Genomic DNA, 22811 nt, shown 5'->3' with positions numbered 1-22811 from the left:
TGCTGTGTCCTCTGGCTTTTTCTGCGTTCCCTCATGGGGCTTGTGACTTGGGGAACTAACACGAGAAAATGCAACTACGTACTCCGGCCTACCTAGACCTAGAGCATGCATATGAATTTTATCTATCAAATACACGATGGGGAAACGAAAATGAGAGACTGCGACTTTGACTTTGCCTGATTCAACTGGCTGATCAGTATGGGGCCGCCGTGCGGCGTTATCCTCTGCTCACTGCATGTAGCCAACCTTATGGAAAGATCTGGAAGGCTGGCTGGAGAGGGCTGGAGAGACCACTGGAGTCCCACCACATGAATTTCTACCACAATCTTCCAGGAGCTACAGCTCTGACTTCTCATCTGCCATGCAGAAATAAAGGCAACACTTCCTTCAGAGGGCTTTACTAGGGACTAAACCACGTGTAGCCCGAGCAAGCTTTTGTCATTGTTAGGTGTTTTCCTCAGAGACTTTGCTGAGTCCACCTTGACTTGTCCTTTGTGCAGCTACCTTTCCCCCTCAGCGCCTCTCTATAGTCGAAGTATATTTTCTCTACTCTGAAATTGGCCAATTGATGTGGCACCCCTCACAACAATCTCTGGATGTGCCTCTAATCTAATTAGACTAATTTCAATTTCCTGGATTTAATTACTTTTAATTCAATTAATTTAGGATGCAGTACACAAGGTGATTAATTAGGCAACGTTACTGAGGGATTCGGAAGGTGGATTGCAGTGTGCAAAGGTTTAAGTGTCATTGTGGCCACATTCATCCATTGTCACTTTACGTCGGAGGTCACTGCGGACTGGGAGGGTGCGGCTCAGAGGAGCCAGCGGGACAGGGACACCAGTGGAAGCTGCTGGCATCTTTTGCTGCACAGCTCTCAGGGCCCCTCAGTGGAGGCGAAGGAAAGGCAGTTCTCCCATGGCCTCTGAGTTGGAACTGAGGCACAGTCTGTGGGTGTTGAGGACAGAATTTGCCTCTGAGCTGTGAGATTTCACTGTGCAATTTTTCTCTGTGTGGCAAACAGGCAAACCTCAGCGCTCCCTCTGACCCGTCACACGTTTCCTTTTCTTTTTGATTTTTGCTCTACATATCTTTTTAAAGTCATGAAAATAACAACCTTAACAAAGATGTAGAGAGGTATAGAGTGCTACAACCTAGGCACTGTCCTGTGTGCTTTTGTACTGACCCATTATTTGTCACAGGACTTTAATACGGTCAAGTGTCACCTAATGAGAAATTTGTCATTAGGCTATTTTGTCACTGTGACAGTCAAAGTGCATTCACACAGACTAGTGCAGATATGACTAGCTGTCACTAGTATATAATCCAGTGGGATCTGGGTCACATAATCCAGGGGAAGCATCACTGTATGTGCCATCTGTCATTGACTAAAATGTCACCATGTTTAGTGAGGTGCTATCATTTCCACTGTCCAGAGCTGGCTCTGTCAAGGACGACTGTTGTTTGTATTATTCAAAGACACTAGGCAATGGGGGAATGGGTACTGTCAAAACATGTTATATACAGGTAGGAAAAAACACACCAGAAGCCAGTATTTTCTAAAATTCTTATGCATTAATATGCACCAAAATTAATATGCACTAATGTTTTTAGGCAAAAGATGGAAAAGGGTTTATTGACTTTTCCCCTGACCATCCCCAATATTTTGATAGGTAAGAATCGAATTAGAGATGAAAGGCAGCTGGTATTTGTTGAATATTCTGATAAATGTACACACATACACACAAATATATTTTTGAGTCAAGAATGACCAGAATGCATGCTAGTTTTGATTTAAGTTTTAATTTTTATTAGTACATGTTTGTGGTATGTAAGGATTTTAGTCATTGTGAGGAACTTGAACATGTATGTAACACATCGTAACTTTTCTTGCCTTCTCCCAACCCCTGTCTTTTTTTAACATGAGATTCATTTATTCATTTATCTTATAAGTCCTTATAAAATTAGTTTTCACTTTTATAAAACATATATGACAGTTGCCTTTAGAGCACATGGTTTTACCTGCGCCATTGAGGAGAAGCAGAAATAACAGTAACAGCGGCTTGCAGAACCCTCACACAGGCCAGCTATGCCCCCAGATGCCTGCAACTGTTGACTTGGACCTGGCCACTGCCTGGGGCTTCCTCATAGCTCTGCTGGGGGGTCCAGCCCTTAGGCTCAGGGGGAGCTGCTCTCTGCCTTTTTCCCTCTAGAGGTGTTGACTTGATGAGGTCGTGGACTCTGCAGTTTGGAGGGGACCCTGTTTTGGCCTCTTGTGAGGGCAGTGGGCTTTGGCATATCATGGTGGGAGTGTGGGTGTGTGCGTGTGTGTGTGTGTGAGAGAGAGAGAGAGAGAGAGAGAGAGAGAGAGAGAGAGACAGAGAGAGACAGAGAGAGAGAGAGAGAGAGAGAGAGAGAGTTTCTGTAAGAGCAACCAAACAGGAAGGCAGAGGGCATGCTTTCAGTGACCCAAGGACCTCCCAAAAGGTTCCCAAAGTCCCAAAGTTCCCGCCATTGCTCAATAGCACCCCCTTTGGCCCAAGACTTTAATCACAATCTTCTCTGGGAAGGGACACAGACCACACTCAAACCTTAGCAGTAAGCAAAGCAGCTGGTGCAATGCCAACGGGGTGCAGGTAGGGGCAGGAGGACCACCCTGGGGGTTATGCCCATTTGCAAGTCCTTGGCTTCCTATGTGCACAACCAAATAACCACGTGAGTCCACCTCCAAGGTCACAGAGAGGCCAGGGAGCGATGAGGACCACGGCCAAAACCTCTGCCTCACCCACATCTGTGGGGCTCATGTAACCTGTAGCCAAAGCCCCTCTTAGCACCCTCATCCTTGGCTTAATGAAGGGAAGGAGAGCCCAGCATTGCGGTTTTAAGGCTCGGTTCATTTCTATTAAGACCATTGCTGGCCCTGAAAGATTAACTCACACTCACCCTGTGAAAGCTGATCCTAATGGAAAATTGAGCTAGAAAATTCTGCCCCCCGCCCAGCAGATTCAGGGAAGGGCCGCTGCAGGGCTTTGGGGATTTATGGGCACGTGCAGTCTCGCTTTCTCTTCAGGATGCTGGCAACCCCGCTTCCTATAAATTGTCGCTGGTATTTCTGAGCCTTCCCTTGCCAGAGACGCGGAGGCCTGCAACACCTTTTCCGTGCAGTAGCCTGTGAAAATATTGAAGTCGGGCCCAGAAAAACACCAGCATAGAAAGGGGAAACTTTGATGTTTGCTAGTTATTTTCAGACCACCCTTGCCAAATCTTAATTTTTCTCGTTTACAAGGAAGGGATTCTGACCATCTGTCTGCTGTCAACTGATGTTTGTTTGGATGAAGATTTTATTTTTTTCTCCCATCCAGCACTCCTGTTCTTACAAGTAGTTTATTGGACTTCATAAATGTCAGCTTTTTGCATGCATTTTATAAGCAGCTTATGACTTAGTATTTAATCAAAATTGAGCAGTCAGCGTCTGTAATCAATCTGAAATGGAGTAACGAGGAGAGGGGAGATCAGGATGTACCAGAGCTGCAGTTTGTGTCCCCAACTGTTCCCAGAGGGGCCCGTTAGCACCTGCCGGGGCAGGGGTGGGACAGTGAGGGGGAGGGGACAGCATCTGGAGCACCTACTGTGTGCTAATTGCCTTCATGTTAGTTTTCAGTTGCCAAAAGAACACTGACAAACCATCTCCAAGCCAGTGCCTAAAACGCTCACTGATTTTTAGCTCATTGAACTAATTTAGGGGTGAAATCCTGAGGGCTTGGCATGACTCTCCTCTGCCTGTAGGGCTCTATTCCACTCCTTCCTTGTCCTCTGCAGCCTGGCTGGGTACAAACCCACACACTCAAGCCATGCCTTAAGCTTCTGCCAGCGTTGAATTTGTTAACATCCCATGGGCCAAAGAAAATGGTGCAGCTGAACTCTGAATCAAAGAGGTGGTGTCTCAGTCCATGAAGGCTGCCATCACAGAATACCATAAACCAAGAGACTTATAAGTGATGGAAGTTTATTTCCTACAGTTCTTGAGCCTGGGAGAGAAAACCATAGCACAAGCAAATTTGGTCTTAGAGGATCTGGAAGCGTACAATCTGGTTCAGGGACCACCCCCTTCCCGCCCTTGGCACATTGCCCTCCAATGGTGGGAGGAGCAAGGCAGCTCAAGGAGACCTCTTTTATAAGAGTGCAGTCTTATTCATGGAGGCTGAATCCCCCAAAGCCCTGTCTTCAAATACCATCACATTGATGGTTACATTCAGCATATGAATCTGGAAGGGGTGAAAACAGACCTAGCAGGGGGCCAGACCCCCTAATGCTGAGAGGATTTGATAGGTCACAGGCCAAGGCCATGGGCAGAGGGAGGGAGGAAGAAGAGCCAGGGCCCTGGTGCCTGGTTCCATCACAGTGAAGATGGAAATCTCTCGAAGGAGGTAAGGGCTGTCACCCCCACATCCAGATGAAAAAATCCAGAGGCTGAATCATAGGCAACTCCTTGAGCACTTAGCAATGAAGGCAGGAGTCTTCCTCAGCCTCTTTTTGTAGGTACTGGGAATGGAACCCAAGGTTTTGAGGCAAGCACTCCACTATTGAGCTACACCCCCTCCCAGCCTTTTTATTTTAGTTTGGGCCAGGGTCTGGCTAAGTTGTTCGGACTGGCTTGAGCTACCATCTTCCTGTTTCAGCCTCCGGAACAGCTGAGATGACCTGAGTACTGAAAGGATTTTGGCCCAGATGGGACACTGTAGCTGGTGGGAAGCTGGGAGGTGGAACCAAGGGGCTCTATCTTGGGGTCACCCCCCCCAGGCAATTTACCTGTGGTGCGAAATGAATACCAATGGGTACCTGTGCATCACTGATGCCTCTTAGGCTCCACCCCAACCTAAGCTACACGTATGCCCCCACACCACGGGTCTGACAGAGACAATGCCAGACCTCAGAGGGTCATGGAGTCTCTCTCCACATTCTTAAAATAAAGGCCACTTTTATTTCATACTTCTTATCTTTTTCGCTGTGCCAAAATTTCTATCAGATGGTTCCCTTCCATGCCGAAAATTCTATCAAGTACCACCACTCACTCCCAGCTCAGCCTCTCTCAACCTACCTCCTCTGGCTCTCTGAACATCCTTTTCTCTAGGAGTACATACAGCAAAGCCTTTAATATGTGGGGCTCCCCATTCGGTGTTAAAGAATGAAAGGGCGGGGGGAGGAAGCAGGCACGGCTGCCTGGCTGATGGTCCCCACAGCTGTCTGAAGGCAGAGTAGCTGGAGGCCTTGGGGGAGAATTCTGTGCCTCCTCTCACCCCTCCTCCCGCTATGGGGCTTCCCATGGACAGCGAAATTTGAGCCAAACATTTCCCAAAGACTTCAGAATTATTGATGCTGATGTGTGGCAAGCTTCACGGGCACCTCAGATCTAGTCTCCCTCACTCTGGTCCTAGTGGCATCATGGAAAATGCCAAGGAGCTGGAAGACCATTGCTGACCAACAGCAGCAGGAGACACATGGGCTGAAACAGATATAGGAGACCAGAGGGGCTCAGGTTCCTGCCTGATAGCAGCTCCCTGACCCCGAGGACCAGCTTCATCTTACAGAGGTTCCTTAAAAGGGCCATAAAGGAAGGTCAGGAGCTTCTGAGGACCAAGCCTGCCAGCTCCTCCTGCCCTACTCCTGTTTGCCTGGGCCTCCTGATGCTCCTCCCCTGCTTCCTGTGTCCTCTACTCCCTTCCCTGGGGCTGGCTCCCCATCTTGACCTCTCTGTGGGCAGCAGGGTATCAGGGAAAGGGCCAGCTGACTGAGTTAGGTTCCACTCAATGGCTGTTTATTCCTGGGCACTCAGTAAAGCTCTCTGCCTCAGCTTTCTCCTCTGTAGAATGGGGGTGGGCACACAGGCCCTAGTGTGCTGGTTAGGAAAGCCATACTGTCATACCCAAGAATGGCTTGCTGGTGGATATTCAGTTAATGCTCTTTTGTTGTCTTCTCCCTCAGTCTGACCTCCCTTTCCTGTCTGTCCTGATCACTGTAGCACTTTCCTACCCTTTCAATAATTTAACATTAATGGTTTATTAATCAGAGGCTTCCTAATGGGCTGCTATTGACCTTGCAAAGAGCACATCCTCCACTGTGGGGCTGCGCAGGCCCTGAGGGAAGGGAACTGATGGAGAGGCTGCTGGAGAGTCCTCTGCCCAGGAGTGGCCCTAAAGCAAATCCCGGATGTTGTCAACTCAGGCCTTTGACCTCCTGCAAGCATCATTTCTGCAGAATGGAAAGCCTTTGCCCCTCGGAAATGCAATCTTGCACGGGAAGTTCCCAGCTCCACCCTGCTGCTGGTCTTGTAGGAGGACTCAGGCCAGCTTTAACTCTGGGCAAAACCAGCTGTTTTTCCAGACTCGGTCCTGGACCCAGACTGGTGCTTGGAATCTTAGTGGGCTCCATTTCAAGAGGGCTCTGTGATAAGAACAAAGGCCTCAAAGGATGGGGGTACAGGTCAGCGGCAGAACCCTCGTGAGCCTGGGTGAGGCCCTGGGGTTTAACCTCCAGCACTGCAAAAACACATACAAACAAATGAAATGGCTTTAGGAAGTCCATGGGGATGAAGAGAAATCAATTCCTGCCCCCAGATTTGAAAATTGAGGGTTTAGGTTGTGTAGAAGCTAGGATTCCCATGTGCCAGCTGCTAGGGCACTCCTCTTGTGGCTTTTGGGTTTAATCTTCATTGAAACCCATCTTGCAGAGTGGAACCGGAAGTGGAGGGAGCTTGCCTTCCGGTCACCCATCAGCAGCTGCAGGACAGGAAAGTAGCATCAATGATCTTAGGGCCTAACTCACCCATGTCCCACTCTGTAACTGCCACTGCTGTGGGAAGAGCTGCTGTACCTTTTGTGGCTTCCTGTCCTCTCTGGAGCCCTGCAGGCACCCCCTCTTGAACCAGGGGTCAGTGTACACAGACAATGGGCATAAAACTTCAATGACCCAGCCTGGCAAGGACCTGGGAAAGCAATACAGTGTGACATACGGATGACCTGCTCAGCGCACCTTAGCTGCAGCAAACCAGGGAGTTCCAAGTCTTCTGGGGTCACACAGAGGTGCTGTCCTTCCGCCTACCTGGCTTAATGCTGAGAAACACATGCTTCTTTCTTGGAGCCCAGCATTTGTGGCCCCAACCATTTCTGTCCATCAGAGTTGCTCAAACTCGGATTAGAGGCCAGACAGATTGGAACCCTGGGGGCTGTCTGGACTTGGCAAAGATGTGTTTTGCGCTGGTCCCAAGATGAAGAGACAGAGGGGATTCTGGAGGAACTAGGCAAGCTGGGAGCTGTCAAAGGCACACACCCAAATGGAATGGGTGAATCTAACCTCGTCAGCCTTGGTGGGGTTCTAGCAGAGGCGCAGGAGCTTGGACTCTGGCCCATCTTATTAAAACTTTGATCAGTGACTGCATGGAGAAGAACTGCAGAAGGGAAGGAGGAACATTTAAAAACTCTCCTAAGCATCACCAAACGCTGCCAATGTTTTACATCAATTATTTCTGTTTCTATTCACAGGATGCTTGCAAGGTAAGTTTTGTCACCCCTCTACCGGCCAGGAAATGAAGGCTGTGGCCATGAACTCACAGCCATCCGTGCATCTGACTACAGAAGTGTGGCCAGGGATTCACAGGGGCTCATTAGCTGGCCTGTGCCCAACAGGTGTGTGGGCAAGTGGGAGAGACAGATGACAACATACACAGGAAAGGCAGGGTTCACGTGAGCCTGGGATACACAGCCACTGGCCACCATGAACATGAGATAAGACAGGTGGCAGAGAGACCTCTGCTCCAGCTGGGCTTCAGAATACCCTAGACACAGACAGGATGTGGGGTACCCAGGCCCACAGCACAAGTGAAAAGGTGTCCGGGTTTTAGTTGACAGGAAGTTTCAGATGAGTCAACGGGGGTTGTGGCAGTCAACAAAGCCCATGTCACTGTCCCCTCCCAGAGGGGAGACACCCCCAGAGCCAGCAAGGAGAAGATGCTCTCTGGAGTCCAGGAGACAGAGTCCCCATGGGAAGCTGGCACAGCCATCAGCATGTTCCTCTGCTCACCTTTGCCCCACTGCAGGCTTGTCTGTCTCTGCTAAACGGTGGTGGCCACTTTCTGACTGTCATGCAGGGGCCTCATGTGTTTTGGGAACACATAGTGTTGGGCTTTTACTGTTGCAACCAGAATGAGTGCCTGCAGGGTCCGAATAACTCACTCTCCACGCTCTGAAGACATCTCCCAGCCATTGCACGGGGCTCCTCTGGTGACCACAAGAAGTACAGCGCGTCCAGCCTCGCTGAACATCTGTCAAAGATAAGAATCAGTGAGGTCCCCTTGATGTCTCCATCATGTGATCTTGAAACTCAGCGCTTCTCTGAGAGCCTGCACCCTGCAGAACCCCCTGCCTCCCAACCCTGCCAACTCGGTGCGCCACCTCCCTTGGGTGCTTCTTTCTCCTCTACCTCACTCTTCAGTTTTCTTTCTGCTCTGCTCTGGAATGGGCTGAGCAAGCCAGAGGGTGGTAGAGACAGGACCACGCTTTTGCCATGTAGCAAACACAGCAATGGGGGAGGCCCTGCAGACCGATCTTGGCCTAATTGCTTGTGCATGCACAGTACCCACGTGTGACAAACCCCAGCACACACTGCCATGTGACAGCTACTTGCAGCAAACAGCAACAGGCAGAGGCCCTTTTTCCTCCATAAAGTCCCCATTATCTTTACTTTTTAAAAAAACAATTACTACTTTTTATTTTGAGACAGAATCTAAGCTGCCCTTGGCTATCCTCAAACTGGAAATGTGCCTGTCTCAGCTTCCTGAGTCTCTGGGATTACAGGCACTATGCCCATCTGATCTCATTATCTTGTGCTTCCATGACCTTGCTGGGCTCTTTGCAGAGCTGACTCTCATTCGCCTGATGGTATCTTTTGGGAAGTGTTGGACTGTGGGAGGGAGTGCACCCTATTCAGTCCACCTGCTCCCCTGGATCGCCCAGCCTCCTGTGCTGCTCCATCAGGACCATGTGGCTCATTCTGACCAATAGTGAGGGGCACAGGCAGACAAGAAAGGTATGCCTCTTCCTCCTCATCACAGTAGTGACTCTGAGGTCTGAGTGAGCTCTTTCTGGCCTGCAAAAGCAGGACAGGCCTCCTACCTCTCCTGGCACCCAGGAGGCACAAGACATCAGTTTTCTTTCTCATTGCTCCTGGGTCCCCACACTGTTGCTGCAGCCTGGCCTGGCCTCCCCCAGTGTGCCCACATGTGCTGAGTGGCAGCTGATCTGAGCTCCTTCCCGGCATGAAGGACAAAGCTCTGGGGAGCCACTGGGGCAACTGACTAACGCTGTCCTTCCCATCATCATGCAGCCAGATGGCACTTCCTGTTGGCAGCACGTCTCATGGGCCCCCTTGTCCCCTATCACTCTGCCAGAGGCACAAGGGACTGCCTGGGAGGCAGAAAGTCTGGTCCTAGGGAGGCCTGATGTCTATGGGTGTTGGGGCAGGAGCAGGAAGAGGGGGTGCCAGCCCTGAATGGAGAGGTGTGGCTTGGGAGGAACAATCTAGAATAGATTATTATCATCATTATTGTTTTGTTTGAAATTTGAACCCAGAAACTTGAACTGAACTAGTCTTCTGTGCTTTTTAATTTTTTCTGTATGCTGCCACCCCCAGCTTAGACTTGATTTTCAAGTCCCTTCCCATCCTGACTGTCCTCAGCACAATGTCTCGGATAACATAGATTTTTGTTTTGAAATTGTATGAGTACATAAATTCCTGCTGCTAAGACAATAAAGAGCTTCTGAAACAAAATAGCGCGGCTTGCAAATAAGAAGGGTCTCACTGAAATGATCCTCTCCAAAAGGTATGGTCTCGCGAGATCAATACGGTAGGCTCCTGTGAGGCTGACGCATGGTGACGAGTGGTCACAGAGGCATGTGGTAATTTACACGTCAGCCACCAAGAGGGCTGAGCTCAGGGAGGAGTCGGCTGGAGGCAGACTGAAATCATCGTGCCAGCAGCCCCATAATCAGGGCACCTTGTGCTTTATCATGTGCTAAGTGCTGTCATTGACATCCGGAGCACTCAGGGACGATTCCCTACAGGCTTATGATAATATATCATAGATCATCTGGTGTCAGACTCGTGGTAGCCTCCAGGGAGAAAAACTGCTACTCTCCTTTTATGGATGCCTGGTGGTGGTTGTGTTGGTGGTGATGGGACGGGTGAGTTTTAGAGATTTTTCCCTCAGATCACACAGAGAGTAAGGCAAACCCAAGACCTGAACCCTGATCTTTTGACTCAAACCGTCAGATTTTAAGATGAAAGAACACCCAATGTCTTCTCAGAGCTGAGAATGTCACCGTGTAGGTGACACGGGGTGTGGGAATCTTTTTATGGAAAGGACAGCTCTGACCATCTTGGGGGCAAGAAGGTCTTGGGGTTCCAGGGAGAACTCTGTCCAACCCACCATGAAGCCTCAGCTTCTCCATCTAAAAATGGGAATAAAGTCGTGAATTTACATGAAATAGTTCTAGGGGGGCCCCATAAGAGATAAGAGAAGGAGGAGGAGATGTTTGGTACACCCAAGAAAGTCAGGGTTCTGGTTCCGTTTAGGAATGCTTTCAGCTGCAAGTAACACAGTAGCCCATTGCAGTGGTTTGATTAGATGGAGCTATATTTTCTCTGATGTAAGAAGTCCAGAGTATGACAAGAACAGGAGGAAGTGATTTAAGAACACTGCTGGGGTCTGGTCCACTCTTTCTTGCCCATCCCTCACCCGTGCTACCCCGTGAACATGAAAGACACTGCTTCCTGAGGCTTTCTGCTCAAGTTCCAAACAGGATGAAGTAGGAAGCAAGGCGGCAGAGCAGGTGCTCGCGTCAGGGATGTGAACCTTTTCTTAGACACCCAGCAGTAGCTGTGATGTCGGCCTGCGCTGTATGCAAATGCCCAGCCTTCACCTACATGGAGACTGGGAAGGGAACACTCTCAGTTGCCTGCACTATGACCCGAATAAATCTGGGGTTTCGATGGAAAAGAAGGGGGCAGCATTGGCAAGGTAGGTGGCAGCCCTAGTTCCTGTCTCAGCCTCCGCTCTCGGATAAGCACTGAATTCCCAGGAATCTTCAAAATCCAGGTTCTGGGTTTGCACGGGAGCAAATCAGGCATCGGTGACACAGCAAATGCACCCGATCCTATGCCAGCCCGCAAGTGGAGGCAGGCTGGGGACAGGCGGTGGACGAGGCCCAGGGGCCTCTCTGTCCTCTGCACCAGTTCAGGGTCATTAGCCCTGCTGGCTGGGCTGGGAGCAGCGAATGCGAATCCGAGGAGCTCATTAGGCCTGCTCTCCTAGGGTCGGACTCCTCCCAAAGATGTCTAACCACAGACTTCCTCTTGGCTCCTGGCGATGAGGGGAAAACAAAACCACAGCAGCTTTCATTGCTGAAAAAGACAGAAGGGACTGGGTTTGTTTAAGAAGGCCAGAGGGAGGCATTTTGTTTCTGGAAGGAAATGCTAAAGGTTTTAGTCTGAAAAGTCTTGCCTGGGCAGCGGAATTGCCAGTGTGGTTTCCGGCTTCTGCAGTTTCAAGGCCCTGTCTGTGGTCGGTGAGCGGAGACAAGAGCCCCAGGCTCAGCACCGCTAGGGGCCCAGCAAGTGACCTGCCCTCGTGAGGCTGAGGCAGTCAGGCCTCTCTTGCCACTTCGGATTTCAAAGAATCCCACCGTGCAGTCATCTTTCCTAGCTCGTATTTTTTGTATTGAATCTCAGCTATTGATTAATTCTCATTTTGTTCTTTCCTTTTTTTATTTTCCTGTTCCCTGCCTTTCTTATGATGTGGGTTCAGCACTTTTATTTTTAGTCTTTCTTCCCTAATAATGAAGGCATTTCAGGCCCCGCTTTTCCCCCCTGAGTTAAGCTTTTCTCGGGGACCCATAGGTTTTGAAATAAACGGTTCCCTTTTTCATCTGGTTCTCTATGCTTTTTAATTTTCGTTTTTATACTTCCTTTGATCAGTGGGTTCTCCAGAAGTGTGTTTATTAATTTCTGAGCAGTTAAGAATATTTTCAATCACATTAGTGTTTTCCTTTTTAATTTAAAAATTTAGACGGTAGTAAGAGACTGTGACCTCAAAAGGGTCTAATTGTAAATTTGGAGGAAAATTTCTTGGGCTCCCACTGTGAGCTCTGACTTCACACACGTCCTGTGGGGTGGGGAGGGCAGAGCTGCTTAGAATCCTGCAGAAGAGGACGGAATTCTCGAGTTTCCTCGTCACGGTCTCCAGCCTGGCTCCAGTGTTCTCCAGCCGGGCACCCCAGGCCGAACCCAAATTCTTCTGCACTTGACTTCCCATCTTTAATACAGGCACCTGAGAGTATAGATTTCCTAGCATTTCTGCAAAGAATCTCGGTACCCAGGGTGGTGCAGCCATAAGGAAAAACCCTTGTGGAGGATAAAAGTTGCTATTTTTGTTGTTATTTTGTTTTTCTTTTTCTTTTTTTAAGAAAAAGAGGAACCTTCACTGTCCATGTGCTGAGCTCTACCTGAAACGGGAATTGTGGTTTCTGGTCATGGTGGGGTCTGGGAGAAAAGGGGAAATGGGGGTGTAGTGTCGCTGTCCCCACCCACCAAGGGTGGCACCTGGAGCCCAGGAGATGGGGTCACTGGCTCCCGGAAATATGGCGATTCAGAGAGGAAGCCAGGCCTCCGAGCCAGGCCCCGGCCACCTGGTCCCCACCCCTGCCAGCCGCGCTCCCGCTCCTCCCTGGTAAGCAAAGACAGTTGACGGGGCTGAGCCTCTGTGTAGGAGGGTAGCAAGCGCCTGGCAAGGGCACTGGGAGGGCAGAGAAGCTGCAGGAAGGGGGCTGAGCTGGGACTGCGGGACGCTCGGGTGCGAATGCTATTTCATCAGCAGAGGAAGACCACACTCTGTCTGGGGGAGGGGACCCTCTAAGGCTGCCCTGGGAGCTTCCTTCTACAGAGGGCCTCAGCCTGCTTTGCCTTGCTGCCCTGGGCCTGGGGTTGACACTGGTGAAGGCAAGTTCTCCTAGGGACCCTGCCTTTATTTCCCTGGCAAGGAGCAGACTTCAGGGGCAGGATCCCTGTGGGACTGATTCCAGATATGGCTGCGTGGGTAGTAGGCTCAAGGAAATGGGGTGAATGGGGAACAGCCTGGGCAGTGCTGAGCAGGCCTAGCAAAGAAGTAAGGCCAAAAGGGAGGCCAGGCCAGCGATGCCAGCTATGCCAGCTAGCCAAATCCAAAAGGCAGAGACAGGGCCAGGAGCCACGGAGACTGGGGAGGCCAGGGAGCTCACGGAGAGGAAGGCTGGGGAGGGAGGGCAGCACAGGATTCCTGCATCCCCGGATCACTGTGCAAGTTGGCAGCGTCGTCTTCCTGTTTTGTGAGACCTGTGAGCATCCTTGTATTAAGTGTTTTGCAACTTTCATCTCCCCTTTTCTCTTCCCTCCACCCTTCTTTTCTCTAAAACTCACTTTAAGCGCCAGACAGGTGCAACTGGGTAGGGACAGAGCCAGAGAAGCTTACGGGTTCCCTGGGCACAGTGCAAGGAGGTGATGGGTGGCATCCCCCAGTCTCGGGGGTGCTCCAGACAGAAGGGGGCATGTGGGCTGCAAGAAAGAGCAGGAACAAGTTCATCTCATGGGAAAGGTACACAAAGCCAGAGGACAAAACCTTCTGACCCTCACAAGGGTATCAGTGAACAGGGGGAGCTCCAGTTCCGGTTCTGGGCCTGTGGTGACTCATAGAGCTCAGGGCTGTTGGAGGCCTTCCACAGAAGGCACAGTGGTGGGGCATGGTATACAGGGTTGGAAGTGGACAGTCCGGGCATCCAACTCAGGTCCTGGCACTTCCCATGCTGGTTGTTGCTGGGAGCCCAGTTTTATCAACTATAGATTAGAGACCCGGGACCTGGGTGTTCCCTTGGAAATCATGCCCTTGGTTGGAGGGGCAGCCAGGAGGTGGAGTGGGGGGATAGAGAGAGGTCAGCTGGCACTGAGTGCGGCACTGGGAGCCTGAGAGGGGATCTTGGTCTGTGCCGAGGTGCGACGGTAACGCAGCGGAGGAGACTTGCTTAGCCTGGCAGGTCTGGAGTTTCCCTATGAGCCAGGGAGCGGCACTGAAAGGCTTCCCGCCAGGGCAGGGGAGGTTAGCGAGGCTAAGAGAGAAGCACTGGGATGGGCAAAGGCGCGGAGGGGGAAACCAAAGGCAGCTCCTTCCAGCCAGATGCAAGTCTGAACTGGGGGTGCAGAGGCTGCAGAAGACGAGGCCTTGAGTGCTGGGAGGAGAAACCCAGGCCTTTAGTCCTTGTGCATTAGGGGACCATTATGAGCTAGATGATGACTTGCTTCTCGTTTCCCAGTCTCTAATGGGAAGAAAATGTTCAAATGAGAAAGAGAATGGGGGAAAGGAGGCAAAGGGAAAAAAAGCAACTCGAGTAAATAAAAAGAAAAGCTAGATGATGGAGAGTGAACCAACGAGCATGGGTCGTAGGGTCCTAGACGCTGCATGAAAGGTCAAGTCTGTCATCCAGCAGTGACAGTGACGGTGCAATGTGAACTCAGCATCTCTGCACTGGGCTGCAAGGACAGGCTGTGTCACTCAAGCAAAAACAGTCCCTTGAGGGAAGGGCGTTCCCCAGGGTTGAAAGCTTCGCTCCCTCCCCATGGAGGAACTGGAACCAGGAACTGCAAAGTCAGACTGGGGGCTCCCCCCAACTTCTCTTCCGCTTTTTCTCCCCACTTCCCAGCCAGATCCCCCTGTGCATGTGGGACACAGCGGCCCTGCTCCTGCTCCTACCACAAATGTTCTTTGGTGGCCGTGGCCAGCTCAGTCCCACTCTGGTGTCCCAGGGAGCCTGGCAAGCTGAGCTTGGGGAATTGGCAGCCCTGGCTCCATGATTGGGAAAGGCATGATTTTACTGAGCAGCAAGGCACTGGGCCCACCCCTGTGGGTGGTTCTCAGAAGAGGGGTGTCAGGGCCCTCTGACTGCTTTCCCCATTCATGGAGGAGTCTCTCCCTTTCCCAGCTTCGACATGGCCAGAGCAGGGCTCCCTAGGGCTCCTTCTAAACCCAGGAGGCCCCACCATCATTTCCATAGAGAACGGTGTCCCTAAATAGCAGACGCAGCCAGCTGAGGCTGATGATACACAGAACGGCATTGGCCACTGGAGTAAGTGTGTGCCTGATCGTGCATGTGGCAGTCACCTTCTGGCAGAGCTCTTGTGGCAAAGTAACCCAGCACATGGCCTCTGAGCTCTGCACCATCCCAGCAACACCGGTCTCTGTTGCTTCCTAGTCAAGCTATCTGGCCAGTTCCTTGTCTGGCCACGCCTCACTTTTCTCCTCCATGACCTGGGACTAATGAAGGCAGGAGGGGAGACTGTGGCCCTTGGGGGTTACTGAGCCACCCGCCCAGGGAAAGTGCTCAGCATGGTGGCTGGGCAGGGGCTGCGATGCTTGCAGTTTTATAATTACTTCTGCCTCTGCTTTGGCACCGGCTGCAAGGCCTCGGCCCCAGGCTCTTGTGGTTCGTTTGCTGATTTTCAGTGAACGATGATAATGCACCTGATGTACTGGCCTGCCTGCCTCCCGGGGGGGTGGCCTCCTCTGGGATTTCACTTGGGCTTCATCTTATCAATACTGCTTGGACAGTCACCTGACCAAGACCTACTCATCCTTCAGACTGCCCTTGGAGTCTGCCTTTTCACTGAGGCTTTGCTAGGGACCCAGAAGGAGTTCATCCAACCCTCCTGCAGGGCCCAGCAGCTTCCAGCAGTGCATAATAGTCCAATGCAATGATCCAGCCCCGAGACCTTGGCTTTTCTGTGCCTCAGTTTCCTCATGTGTCAAAGGGGGCGATACAAATAACATCACCTGCATAAGGTTTGCATTTGGATGACACGAAGTGAGTTAATACTTGCAAAGTGCTGATAATCCTGCCTGGGAAGGGCTCTGGAAGGTTGGCAATTTCCATAAAATAATCTTCGAAAACATAGATATTAATGGTCGTATCAACTTCTATTGTGTGGGTAGATCCTGGTGTACTTACCCGGCCTCTTATTGTTGAGTGTGCAGGCTGTTTCCAATTCTTCACTGTTATAAATAATTCTGCAGTGAACATCTTATACATAAATCTTTCTGTTTATCTCTGATTACTTCCAATATTGCTTGTCTTAGAACAAAGCCGTGTCCCTCAGACTTTTCAAAGATGCCCTTTGAAATAAAAGTAAAGCCTCTTTCCCATCAGAAGGAGAAACATATGGACTCTGTTAGTCAAGACGGGGCTCAAGAGGAAGCTCAAAATATGTTCAAGATGGGACAGGCAAGGCAGCAGGATATCTGACACACAGCCAGTTCTGAGCTCCCTCCCGGCTCCCTGCCTGGAGGAGGGGTAGGGTCTTAATCCTCAGGACCACTGATTTCTCTCTCTGAGGCAATTCCTAGGGGCTGTGACGTTCTTGGTGCTGCAGAAGCAGCAGACACAGAGCAGTAAATGAAGCCATCATTCTGAGAGCTGTACCAGACTCCTCCAGCCAGTAGGGGGCGATATCGCCTGCTTCTGTCAGAGATAGAGTTGGATTTCTTGATCTCCAGGACTGACTTCGTTGCCTAAAAACTTTGGCTCACATTTTATATATTTCTTCTGTCTGTTTTTCTTCCCTTCCTCCCACCTTGACACTTTTCAGCAGCACTTTGGATTGCCATTTCTTTGCCCATTCATTCTGGAGGAATCCGGCATATGCTTCCCGCCCCTAGGCCAGACATCAAGATTGTTTTCAGACACTTGCCTTGAAGGCTCCACCTCGCACACATCAAACATATTAAATATAGTTTTTCCCTGTGAAAAATTATAGGAATTATTTTTATAACTTTGCTTTTGAAATTCTTTGGCTACAAGTAATTCATTTGATGTATGGTTGGCTTTGATTCCTCGGCAATTATCAGAGGTACTCAGGAATTCTCACAGAGTGAGAAAATCTAACCTGCATGTCGTTTTCAAGCATAATGAAATTTTTTGTGAATACCAAATGAAACCATTAATGAGGTTGATGTAATAGTTTGTTTTGTAGACGTTTCATTAAAATTTTATTGATTTCTCCTGCAAACTTTTCCTTGGAACCGATCATTATGCTTTCGGGTCTCCTACTGGTTCAGAAACTGCTGCAAAGTTTTCAAGGCTAAGGGAGGCTAAGAGAGTCCCCTCCAAGCTTGGGAGTAGATGAAAGGCTCGACGGAGTTTGTGTAAAGCTTCCAGACACAGGAGGACAGATGGACAAATTACTCATACAGGAGGAGGAAAGACATAATTGTAGAGGAATGTGACCAGGGTAAGGTGAAAATTCTGTCTTCTTTAGTCTATGTGTGGGCAGAGGGGCCAGTGAGCTTGTGGACAAGTTGACATTGCCCAAGCCAGAAGCCAAGTGACATCGGGTCTTTCCCAACCAGATTCCAGGAGGACAGGTGGCACCCAGAAAGAACCTGTGAGCCAGTAAAGCTTCTGACTGCTCAGCCTTACCTGTGCTGATATCCAGGCTCCTGGTGTCACCTGGGAGTTTGTCAGAAAGCAGAACCTCAAGCTCTAAGACCTCTTGAATCAGCCCTGTCTTTAGCAGGGTCTCTGCATGATCCGTGAACATCAAGGTGTGAGAGATGGGCTGCAGGTCCAGCTGGATCAGGGATAGGCTTTCTGTAGGGCGTGGCATCCTAGGAGCTGGGGAAACTAGGGAGGTGGCCTTTTGGGAATCAAAGGTAAGAGAGACACTTGTCCCTCAAGCTGTAAGCTGTTTTCAAGTTTGGCTTGCAAGTCCAGTCCCTGGGGGCCCAGGTACTTTCAAGAACTGCTTGGCAAGTTGAAGTTTTCCTGCTCAGGGACTTTGCCCCACCCTGTGCCCATGCAGGAGCTTCTGCTGGTCTCTGCTCCAGACAGCCTGTCTTCCCTGCTGGCTCCTTTAGCCAGCACTCTGCCGATTATCTAATAGACTGTAGACTGCGTGCATAATTTATTCCTGTGAGTAATTGATCACATTAGGATGAGCAAGGGGTAGCACCAGGAAGAGAAAGGAAAAGAGACATCGATAACCAGGGGAAGGAAGTGAGCCACGGCCAGCTAATTGGATGTCTTGCTGAGGCAGCTTTTTAAACACGACATTCATGTAGCTGCCGGCGTCCAACCTGCCCACTCTTGCTCTATACGGGGTGGGCTTTGCCAGGAGTTAGAGCTCTGACAGGGGCTGGCCTGTATCAGAAAACTTGGCTCATGGACTAGGTGCTTTTAAGCAAATCCAATTTCCCTGGTCTCAGTCTTATTATCTGTAAAATGGAGAGGGCTGTCTCCGTGGGTTCCAAACAGGACTGATTACAGAATTGCGGGGATATCTTTGGATGCCTACATTCCCAGCTTGGATGTCCTGAAGGCTGTTGCAGTAGCCACAGGGTGACTGTGACAAGTACCTTATGTGCCTCTGAAGCCCCTGGAGCTCTGGGCAGCCAGGAGCACAGGCTTGGAAAGATAACCTCTGACTGCTGGCCCAGCTCCAGCATTTGCGCTTTTTGCTATGGGTGGATTTTCTCATAACTTCTCATGCAGTCCTGGTTCAGTCCCGAATGGAAAAAGATCAGAAAGACAGGAACCTCATCCTGGCACAGTCGCTAATTCATTACCTGACAGCAGTTCCTCTCCGGGCATCACTTCACCCACCTGGACTGGGGCTGGAAGGTGTCACAGTGCTTCTAACTGAGCACTGTGTCACCATGTGCTGAGGATCCCAGGCCCGGGCAGATTTAAAAAGCACAGATGCCAGGTCCCTATCTACTTGTAGATTTGTTTGGGGGGCATCTTGGCTCCCTCAGGATAGGGTTTGTATGAGCCAGGCTCTGAGCCAGTGACCTAGAGCTGAGCACCACAGGACAAGGAAGGGTCGAATGCAGGGAGGCCACTGAGAGACGGCAAGAAATCAGACTGCAGCAAGGCCCAGGCCGGTCCTCATTCTCCTTCCGGCTTCCAAGGGAGCCTGGACACATCCTGCCTGGATCCCCACCCCAGTACTCCCCAGGATAAGCAGGAGGCCTGTCCCTAAACCCTGGAGCTGTACCTCCCTGCAAAAGCTTCTGTGTCTACATAGTGGAATCAGTTGGAACTCTGACTGCCCAGGCCAGTTGGGAGGGTTCCAGATGATGGGACATTCCGCTACAGCGGGAGCCATCTCGGAACAAACTCGGGCCCTGCTGTATCAGTCTGTGTTTATTAGAGAAACAGAGAGAGCATGAGATATACAAATAGGTAAAAATTTACAAGATTGGCTCATGGCAGCCACCCACACAGTCACATGTGGAAGAGTGCGGAGGGTCTGTCTGCCACTGGAGACCAAAAGAGTTAGTCGGGGTCTGGAGCTCACAGCAATGTCCTGCAGGAGGCCTTATTGGGAGGTCTGCAATGGAAGCTGAAGAGTATCCTGGAAGCCAGGAGATGACCCCCAGGTGAAGGCGCAGCCTGGGGTTCCTCTAAAGAAACAGAGACAGATCCGTCCTTCTCTATTTCCCCTTTATACCGTCTAGGCACAAGCCACCCTAGACTGGCCCTGATTTAGTTGAGCTTCTCTTCCTCACTTTGACATGATCAAGCTCCCATCTCAGTCACCCTAAGGAAAGTGGGGCTGGGGGAGGTTGTGCTGCTCTACTGGGCCGGAGGGTCCAAGGTCTGGCCCGGAAATGGCTCCTGAACTCTTGGTCAGTGATGGTTCCCAGAACCACTTTACTCTGTGTTTAGCCGCCTCCACCAGTAGCTTTGTGTTTCCTCTAATCTTTTGGGAGCCTTGCTCCACACCCCATAAGGAAGTCTCTAGGATGCCTTCTCGTGCTCTGCTCTGAGGAGGAATCCACAATTCCTCCCCTTACAAAGCCATGGGCAACTGGGCATCTGTGTCTTGTACCACGTCAGTCAACCTCGCTTGCTTTGGGAGGCAGAAGAAAACGCTCTTCTCCCAGCCTGCCATCTTCTTGATCATCCCGTAGCTGAGCTCTGTTTCCTGGGCTCTCCTAGAGCTGGGTGAGGCGGTCCTCGTCAATGGACAGTGAGTGGTAGCAGTGTCCGTCTTCCCAAGCTTGGACCCCGAATGTCCTAGGAGCTTTGTCTTTTGTTCTTGGTTCCAGAGAACCTCAGAAGTCTCTGAGAAACCCTAGACAGTGGTCGGTTGGAAAGAGCTCAGTTTTGGGGTAACTCAATGAGAAATCACCCACCCATTAACCTGGCAAGTAGGAGAAACAAATTTTCCTGTGTTTCCCTACTGAGATTTGGGGGTGCTCCCTAGCAGACAGTATTCCTGGTCCTGATTCTATTCTTGGACTATGTCAGGATCTGTCCTGCTTTCCTAATATTGTCCCCTCTTTCCAGAATGATTTTCCATTTCTCAAATGCTTGTCTTCTTCTTAATCTCTAGGTCTGCACTTAAAAGTCATTGCTCAGCTATTAGTCTATATTTACAGTCTTGATTTTTTAAAAGAATAGTACTTTCTACAATTTACTTATTATTTGTTTGTTGGTTGGTTTTCAGTCTGTTTTCCAAGGGCATGACCAAGTCTTCCCTGTTCATCTTTTTGTACCATATGCCAAGACAAGTATCTGACAAAAAGTAGTCACTCAACAACTATTAGCTGATGGATTAAGTGAACGAGTGAACCAATTATGTGTGGATGAGTTTAATTCAGTTCAAATATTTACTGGGCCCCAACCCTGTGCAAGACACTTTACATAACCTAATGTATTCTTTACTCAGTTCTCAGCACAGGCCCAGCAAGGGGGGATAAGATTATCATCCCCGTTTTACATTTGAGGACCTAGAGGCACTGTAGCAAGCATAGCACATTTCCACCCTTAGCAGCCACTGGGCACCGCCGTAGGTCTGAAAGACAAGTCTGTCTGTCTCCATTACCAAAGCGAAGACTCGGGCTCAGACAAAGCAGGTGCCTTTCCCAGGATCAGGCAGCTAATGAGGTCACGGAGCAGGAAGAGAAGAGGGGCCCACCTGCCTTACAGCGCTGTTCTTCAAGTCAGGTGCCCTTGTTAGAAACCTCCAAAGAATCCTGACAGGGGGAGAAAGCGAGGCATGGAATTTCTCCCGAGTCCTGTGAGCCTGGTTGGCAGTTGGGTTTTATTTTAAGTCCAGAATCCATTCTTGTCCTTGACAGCCAGGATTAGGGAGTGTGGCTTTGCACCCCGGGCCTGTGTGAGCCTGGCTGGGCTGGGCAGGCTGCCACCAACCAGCCAGAAAGCACAGTGGCCAGGTTCATTTGGGGAGAGCAGCCGGAGCTGCTGATGGGCAGCAAATCTGTGATTCATTAGGACAGATGAAAGCACAGAGCTACGAGTCCTCTCTGAGCGCTGGGCCAGAGGAAGAGTCTTGCTCTGCTCTGGAGACTGTGCGCTCTCTCCTGAAAGCAGCAGTAACTTTAATGGCTATAAGTTCCCCAGCTTGGCACGATGCGGATTGGAGGGCGCCTACTCCTCGGGAATCCTCTGGGGGGGAGCTAATTAGGGGGCAATTTTTCAATTACGGAACATTGACCAAGCCTCTCCTCAGCCCCCCTCCCACCATCCCACCACGGATACACTCCATTTGTCTATTTTCCTTTTATTTCTTAATCATCGGATGATGTGATGGCAATTATTTGTCATTTGCAAGAGAAAATTGTCACGGAGCTATTGTCTCCCTCTGGAAGCTCCAGCCTTTCTCGGTGGCAGTGGTTTCATTTGATGAATGTTTTGCCTGCTTGCAGCCCGTCCCCCACTCCCACCCGGTGTTGGGCTGGCAACAGGAAGACATTAGCCAGTGACAGTGACGCGGGCCCTCTCTGATGGAAATGCCATTTGTATAAAGGCTTGGAAAAGAGCAGGCTTGGATTGAAAAGAGCCGCAGAGCCCAGAGCTCCAGGGCCCACCCACGTCACCTAGGCTGAGACTGTGGGGCATCTGCTTTGGGAAGCTTGGTCGCTTCTCGGAGCTAATAAGCCAGCCTCAGAATCAGGAATGCAAGACGGAGACGGAGCAAGAGGCATAAAGGCAAAGAAGGCAAAGAAAAAAATAAGCCAGGGCACCGGGAATGGGAAAACTTAAATGACTTTGTTTAAATGTCATGGTACTCTCAAAACCCTGTTCTCATATGTATGCGAGTTAATTAAATGGAAAAATGTCAAATTAGTTGCTTAAAATATTAATGGCAAGAATTATGCTAAATCTAGAGGGGGCAGAGTGGAGGAAGCTAACCTTTCAGGGTTTAACTCTTTCGTGGATGGTCTTTCTCTTGCAAGATTCCCCGTGTCTCCGGTCGGTCCCTGACAAGATCCCTGAGTGCTGAATTTGTCAGTTTTAGGATGGGAGCGCCTTGGGGGGCTTGCAAACTGGGGTTCCCCCTGTGACATGGGACTCAATGGTGACATTTTATTTCCACAGCATCCGCTTTGCTTAGGGGTTTGAGGCTCCTGGAAAAGTCCAGTCAACATATATATGTCTGTTCTGGAGTCTGGAGTAATTTATCTTTTTTTTTTTTTTTGGCTTTTGAAGGATATTTTTGTTTGAGGAGTCCATTAAAATGAAAAATGAGAAAGACAGTGAGAAAAAAGGGGGTGGGGAGCCTCTATGCTCAAATGTTTATTCAGGACCAGGAGAATCCAAAAGCCTGGGATGTCTGAACAGAATGGTAAGGAAAATAGAGAATCTCAGACTCAGGTTTAGGGACTCACGGAGTTGGGTTTAGATCTTGCAGCATAAGCTCATGTTAGCGTGGGG

At 50.1% G+C, this 22811-nt stretch overlaps 1 long non-coding RNA gene across 1 annotated transcript in view; it reads left to right on the top strand.

Moving 5' to 3' along the window:
• The first annotated feature begins 12638 nt into the window (after positions 1–12638).
• LOC134475563 (uncharacterized) overlaps positions 12639–22811 on the top strand; it is a 62196-nt gene continuing 52023 nt past the window's right edge. Inside the window, exon 1 of the long non-coding RNA XR_010046731.1 lies at positions 12639–12778. This is a non-coding gene — a long non-coding RNA (uncharacterized LOC134475563). The remainder of the gene's footprint in view (positions 12779–22811) is intronic.

This window comes from Cavia porcellus, unplaced genomic scaffold (assembly GCF_034190915.1).
Source record: "Cavia porcellus strain 051 isolate PalLab524CR breed Dunkin Hartley unplaced genomic scaffold, mCavPor4.1 scaffold_4, whole genome shotgun sequence".
Lineage (NCBI taxonomy): Eukaryota > Metazoa > Chordata > Mammalia > Rodentia > Caviidae > Cavia > Cavia porcellus.
This window is presented reverse-complemented; position numbering and strand designations above follow the sequence as displayed.